Source organism: Echiichthys vipera (genome assembly GCF_963691815.1).
Source record: "Echiichthys vipera genome assembly, chromosome: 5".
Lineage (NCBI taxonomy): Eukaryota > Metazoa > Chordata > Actinopteri > Perciformes > Trachinidae > Echiichthys > Echiichthys vipera.
In genome coordinates, this window is record NC_139830.1 from 14,347,909 (window position 1) to 14,355,714 (window position 7,806).

Genomic DNA, 7,806 nt, shown 5'->3' on the forward strand with positions numbered 1-7,806 from the left:
TTTATACCCTCCCTTAAGTCAAAACTATAGTCTAAGTAACATAACCTGAAACTTCTAGTCATGTAGAAAAGTGATATTTCAATCTGTTCTGTCAATCAGGATAGAAATGGCTGCTTTCAGTGCCTCTGGGACTAGACCATGCACTGTGATTATGACATCATGGGCTGAGATTTCCTGCTCTGCTCTCTTTTTTTCTTATCAGAACATCAGTGTGCCATCTGAGAATAGACATGTATTGTTAGCCAATTTATTTCAGTTTGAAGACAGTACAAGAAAGCGGGAAATTACAGAGAAGTTTCAAGCCCAGATAATACACTTTGTTTCCCACCACTTCACAGTTCATGTTCCCCCCTTGTTTGCGATGCTACAGAGAGCCCGTGAGTATATTCTGCTGCAGTGTCAAACCGCAGTGACACAGGCTCACATGATGAGGATAGGTACCATCAAAGAACTAACAACAGTGACTCATGACCACAATCTCTTGATTTGAGTCTGCATCACATGAGACCATATAGCTTCTCACGTAGTGTACCAGTTACTGTATATGTCTTCCATGAAATTACAGTATGTTTGTCATTACAGCTCATTGTCCTATTTCTACATTTACCGTCCCTCCTGTGCCAAACTCTGTCATTGTCAAATCAGTTCTGAGACAAAAACACATTTGAGTTAAACACCACTTCAATCTAAAAATTGACACTGTAACACAGGTGTTGGCCCTCTTCCCAACCTCTTGGTTAAGTTACAGTCTTTCAAGGGAGCACTATCTAGACAGCTAGCTGCTAAGTGGCAATATACAGTATATGTATAGTTATCATGTATGTTATGTTGAATAGAAGTGCGGCTGATTGTCGTTCATTAACACACAGGCAATGTGTCCATAAAGTGAGAGTAAAAAAACTATTCCTTATTTTATCTCCTTTTTACAAATAAAAACTGTATTATTAAGAAATAAAACCCTTGCTCAATTCAATACAATAAGAGGTTTTGCTGCAACAGCAGACTTGTTCTGATCAGTAGCTTGAATTGCTAATGTTAGCAAAATGTAGTTAAATATTAGTTGGTTAACCTTTAAGACTTTGTGACTCTTCTCTTCTCACACAACAGTTTTCCATTTAACATCATAGTCACTTGTGGGCACAGTGATTGTAAATGTAAAATAGTTTCACTTTAAAGTTTAATTAGTCATGAATAGGCTGTTTCATAACAGATCATAGAGACTTTAGTAAATTCTTTGTAGCATCTTGTGCCTTGGGCAGTATTGCTGTGTTCTCAATATAATCTTGACCTCATAAAAGGAAACATTTAAAGACCTGGGTCAAAGAAATACTGAACTCCATGTGCCATATGGTATGAAGGAGAATGTGTACGGGAGAGGAAAGAGCTGCTGACAGAGCAGCTGTTTTCCAATGAAGTGTATTTACAAATATGTCAAATATGTGGCATTGTTACAATTCAGTATAAATTGAGTGCAAACAGCAGATGCAACCTCGTAGTATGTTTTTCTATCAGTGTAAGACAAAAGGTGCAGGATGCCTCTTCCTTTTGGAAAAATGGTACTGCATTATTTGTAACAATGAAACACGATAAGTAAGTAAAGTAAGTTAAAGTATTTAGCAATGGGATTCAGGAGAGCTCAAACATTGTTGAGAAGTAGCCTACACAGAACGGAAAATATTCATCTCTTGAGGAAAACGCTCAACTCCAAACCTCTCAGCTGGACTATATTTATTCTCTTGTGTGATTATAACTCTCCACCTTCCGGATTTAAGTGAAAGCTAGTCACCTCAATCTTTTTTTGTAAGCACATTTTGCTACCTTTTACAAAGAATTTCCCAATCTGTTATTCAGCCTGGCTTGAAGCAAAGCTGAAGAAGCAATAACTCTTATAACTTCTTTATACCCTGTTCCCTAGCTAAAAACCTGATACAGTATGTTTGTTTTATGGGATTTTTAATGTTTGTGTGTATTTTGTTTAAAAACAGTGTATTGTGAGCTGCTACTGTGTGTTTGTTTAGTGAGTTATTAATGTCTGTGTATGTTTGAAACTACTTTGTACTGCTGCTATCTTGGCCAGGGCTCCCTTGGAAAATACATTTTAAGATCTCATTGGGACTGACCTTGTTGAATAAAGGTTTTATAATGATAATAATAATGTTGCAGGCGCTTCTGGCTCAGACCAAATAAAGCTGCTGCTGGAGAAAAGCGTTATCGATCATAAATAAATGGACTGAGAAGAGAAGAAGATAAGATCGCTATAGTTACCCCTGGGGGTTGCTCTGTACGTCATACATACAGCACAGCCGACTCTCACCTGACAGGGCAGGCTGGCTTTTGTTAATACACACCCTAATGTGTGTGTGTGTGTGTGTGTGTGTGTTTCATCGTGTGTGTGTGTGTGTGTGTGAGAGAAGCCATCTGGTAACAAGGGCAGAGACGGAACACACTCACTTGGCTGAAAACACCTTACTGGGACACAAGCGGAAATAAAGTTGTCTGTGTGTTGTTTGTGTACATGCATGGATCGTGAATCACATTTCTAAGATTTCTACAACACTGGTGACATCACCTGACTCAGTCCCACATGACTGGACAGAGCTGACAGGGCAGCTTTTGTTAAATGGAGCACCACAGATTAGCAGCATTGTTAAGTCATAATGATCCTGTGTGATCTTGTATAAACTAGGCAAGGGAAAATTGTTCCCACAGTGGAAACAGTGATTGGGGTAATTCAACACCCGACTCTTACACAACAATCTAACCATGTATTTGCCATCAGTACTGTTAGCCGGAGATGCTATCTGAAGTTCTAATCAGCTTTGGTCATATTTAGTCGTATAGTTTTCTTCATTTAATTTAATTTAGCAGTTAATTTCTTTGCTGATTCAAATAATTTCATACATTCCAACTTCTTAGTCAGGCATGTAAGGGCACAAGTGTAATAGGAATGTGTGTGTGTGTGTGTGTGTGTGTGTGTGTGTGTGTGTGTGTGTGTGTGTGTGTATTTAAGAGGGTAGTAAAATAATGATAATAATTTAATAGGGACAGACCTATTAACCTTTATGTGTTTCAATAAAGGTTACAAAAGAGCAAAAAAAAATAAAGTCAACACAAAGTGATCGTGAACATGACAAGATGGAGGGCTCTGAAAGAACATGCTCGCCTGCAATTACATCTTACAGCCAAAGAGGCCGCTAGAAACAAGGTAAATCTAAAATCGTATGTATTATAACTTTAAGTAGCAGTGTTTATTTCTAGTTTTTTACTGAACTGAACATATCACATTTTAATTGATGCTGCGGTTTTCACACTCATTATATAAGCTTTTAGAGAGTTTTGAAGATTTTTTCGACATGTATTGAACAGACTACATTAGGTGTTTCTGCAATCGCCCAAAAACCACATCATGTTTGAAAAAGCCTATATAAACTTCCCGTTATTATAGTACGGAAGAGTCCACATAGGGAGAGGAGACCTTAACCTTAAATATAATCAATATACACTTTAGGTATTACTGTGTTCTTGAAATGTGAAAATCAGTTTTGGTGATTTTAAGAAACATTTATGAAGTTACAGTGATCAACCGTGTTGTGATGCAAACCTATAATACTGTTTAGTACTGTATCAAGCTTGATCAAGTTTTATTCACAAGCTGCCCAGTCATTCTACTCATGCATTAAAAGTTTTTTGACATCAAGGGCAGTGATGTTTTCAGTATGAGTGGGTGTAAGTATTACAAAACTCCTATATTAAATTTCTTTCACTACTTCTGAAGTTCTGCCTGATGCCTCTCAGTCGTCACAGACATTGAGCAGATTTTGGACTGTCTGAGTTGTGTTCTGGTAACAACAACTGCTTATGGAAATTTTTGTCAAGTAGGAGCTTCCTCATCTCATATATATATATATATATATATATATATATATATATATATATATATACCAAATATATATATGTATACACACGCACACACATGCACACGCACACATATACTCTGCATCAAAAGTGTGTGAAAGCATGGATGCGTGTTTGTATATTTTTTTTCAGCAAAGCCCACTGTTATAAACAAATTGCAGAACTATTGTATTAGAAGCATTGTTAAAGGTTAACTTCCTCTTGGTTATGTTCATTTTTAGCTGCTGGTCAGGGTGTGTGTGTGTGTGTGTATGTGTGTGTGTGTGTGTGTGTGTGTGTGTGTGTGTGTGTGTGTGTGTGTGTGTGTGTGTGTGTGTGTGTGTGTGTGTGTGTGTGTGTGTGTGTGTGTGTGTGCGTGTGCGTGTGCACGTGTGCATGTGTGACAATGATAAAACAGGGTGGGTGCCTGCCCTGTCACAGGGAGGGATTGATCTTGGAAACTAGATTTCTATTCTGGCCAATCAGAACCTGAATAACCATTGACTTTAGAAGGAATTAATTAATTAACATTTACAACAATAACAAAGGATCTGGTGTGAATTTGGAGGATTGGGTTACACTTGATATGAGTCAGTAGTAGTAGTGGATTTAAGCACGATAGTTCCAATACTTTGAAGTGGGGTTCTATGAGGTACTTATAGTCGGTGTATTACCGAAAGTAGATGACGGTTGGCACGCCCCCAGTTTGGAGAAGCAGACAGGACTATTGGCATGGAAGCTAAATAATATACAGCTGGGGTGGTCGGTGGCACAGTGGTCAGAGCAGCTGCCCAATGTAAAGACGCTGAAGGTCCTGAATCGAAACCGCAGCCTTTGCTGAATGTCTCCCCCTCTCTCCCACCCAATGTCCCGCCAGTCCTATCTAATAAGAGGCTTCAAAACTGCCAAAAAATAATCTTTAAAGAAAATAATACACAGCTCGAGGGGGCCACACAGCCAAATGTATTTTAGCCACATAAAAAAATTGTGTATTTTCATGGCTTAGCCTTTGTGTCAGATAGCCCTTTCTGATGGGGGAACTGAAAGCGTTCTATCCATCTATGCTCCCCTCAAAGCCACCAGACTCTTTTGACAAAACAGTTATTTCACCTTGCAGAACACAGGATTTCCTGGTCTATAGCTGCCTCAACTGATTAGTTTGTTTTCTTTTTGTGTGATCTTGGTGACTCTGAACAAACTGGCTTTGAAGAGAGCATAGATGTATCCAACAGCTTCAGTTCACTCTTGAAAAGTGTTGCCTTATTGCAATGTAGAACAGTGAATAAGGATTCTCTTCAACCAATGTTCATTTTTAGGTGTCTACAATACGTTTTGCTGCTGACCTTGCTGCCCTAGTCAGAAGTAATGAATGACACATTCCTGTTAGACACATTGTGAATAATGATTTGTTTAAAATAATTGAGTCTGGCCAAGAACTGAGTCATGTAGGACTGTAAACTGCTGTAGCACTTATCTTTAGGGGGAAACTATCAAGCACGTAGCACTTCTGGCTGCATCCCAATGAGAGATAACCAACCACCCCAGAGCTATGAGACAGAAGTGACATCAATCATGGCCTGTCAACAAGATGAGAGAAATGCTAAAAAGTGAGATTTAAGATAATGACAAGGTTTTTTGAGAAATGGGACTATTTCATTTGACTGAAAATAGAGTAAATACAACAATGCCTCCACAAAAAAGTTTAACTAATTACAGTAATAGAAATATCTTTTGTCAGAGGAAGGGGCAGCTTCCAAAAGTTAAGGTACACTGTACTGTACTGGATGAGTGCGTGGATTAACTTGTTAACAACAGTTTATAGGGGGAAGTGTATGAATGTGGTTTTATAGTTTTCATTGAGCAAAGGTAACAACTACCTCATTTATTGCACATTTTATTTACCCCAACTTTTCTTTCCATTCTTCTTTAAAGGTCAGACCTTTAATCAGATGCTGTTATTTTGCTGTACTCAACGTTTAGAACATTAATAAAGCAGCAAACAAATATTTGCTATGTAAAGTAAAAGTGGAGTAATGGCGCCCTGAGCAGAGAATGAAGTCACTCTCCCTTTGTGTGTTGTAATCTGAGCTTCTCTGTTCTTTGTCTTGATTGCCGGTCCAGCCACGGGTGCATGTGGCATGGCCTTGACAAAATGTTCATATTTTTTGTATTGAGGAACGGTCATGAATCCCAGTCCACTTATTTATCCCAGTATTCCCAGACTACAACTTCTTAAGCATTGTTAATAACAATCAATAAACATGTAGTGATCAAGGTGATGGTGGTATGATGGTTTGGCCTTAAATATGTATATATGTATATATATAATGTATATATATTATATATGTTTCCTCTCCATGACCCTGCTGACACAGTCACACTTTCTTTCTTAAGCCTGGCTGCTTATGTGGTTGTGAGTTTTATTAGTTCTGCTGATTCACCATATATGTTGGTCAGAGTGTGCATATGTCAGTGTGCTTGTGTATGTATGATTTATTTGGTCACTTGACCAAATGATAGTGCACATGTGTTTTATTTATCTGGCTGATCGTGTACAGGACTATACATGTTTACCTCTAGAGGGTATTATGTGTATACAGTGTCTGTTCTTGTGAGTGTATGCATGTGTTTTATTACACCGGGTGAGTGAGTATATGCAGTAAATTTTAGCTGACGTCAGACTGTCTCTGCTGCCTCAATCTGTATGAGTGTGTGAAGTTCACACTTTTATTGTTTTATTCCCACCATGTTGAAGTGCTTTATGATCCCAAAAGTCAGACCAATGTCTGGCAAAGTGTGAATCACCTGAAAACACGACAATTACTCTGGTTAGTCTACCAAGATGGTGTTCAAAGTCTTTTTAACCCAAATGTAAACGTATAGGCTATTGTGTCAACAGAAATCTACCAAAAATGTTGCAGGGAGTACATACACAGTACCGTAGTATGAAGATGAGTAGTGTGCACTGAGCTCAGTGCTTTTAATCATGATGAATTAGTTAAGCAGTTTATTCGTCTGCCATTACTGCCTTGATGAATATGACACAGAATCCCAAGTAGGTAACACAAAAAATGATACATTTTATGTTTTCTGCATATGACTCAATTGACACCCTACAAAAAAAGTAAAAAAAAAATGGTTTTAAACTTGTCAACACTGTAGGTGTCTATTCTTCTTATGTGTAAATACTGAAAGCATACAGTCAAATATGTACTGAGAATTCGAGTGCAGAAACAGTGTGACTGGATTGTTTCACTCTGAATAATCTCTCATTTGTACAGCCATCTGTTTGTCTCACATGTTTCATTAAGTGTGTAAGGACTGTCTTAAGCAGTTGTTGTACAGAAAATAATTGTGTGAATGACAGCATGTGTTACATATTCTGTCCTCAACTGTCAAAAATGCTTTTTTTGCCTAGTTTAAACTCATGATGAATGTTTTTTAACCTGCAGCAAGCACAGCACAGAAACATCTGTTTTCCATTTGTTCAGTGGAACTTCTTCCTTGTGCTGTAACACATCTCCCGCTGTTAAAAGAGGAATGTAATATTGAGAAAACTTGGATATTTCAGTGATTTGTAGATAATCAATAACTGGTGTTTTTTCTTTTCTTTTTTGCTTCCAAATATTATTTTCACCATGGCAATAGAGGAGATGATACATGTGTGCAATAAACCTTTCCAGAGAGAATACATTAGGTGAAGACAGAGTTTTCAATCTGTTCAAGGAACTATCAGTAAAAATCCTAATAAGTGTTGAAAAATGCTTTATCTAAAATGTAGGAAAATAAAAAAATATATATAATTATAAGCTGCCTGACACTTAACAAAACCTGGCCGTACAACTCATCTGTCTGCACCATGCTCTACTACAGTCATTATCTCTTTCACTCACTTATTTTTAGCTTTTACTG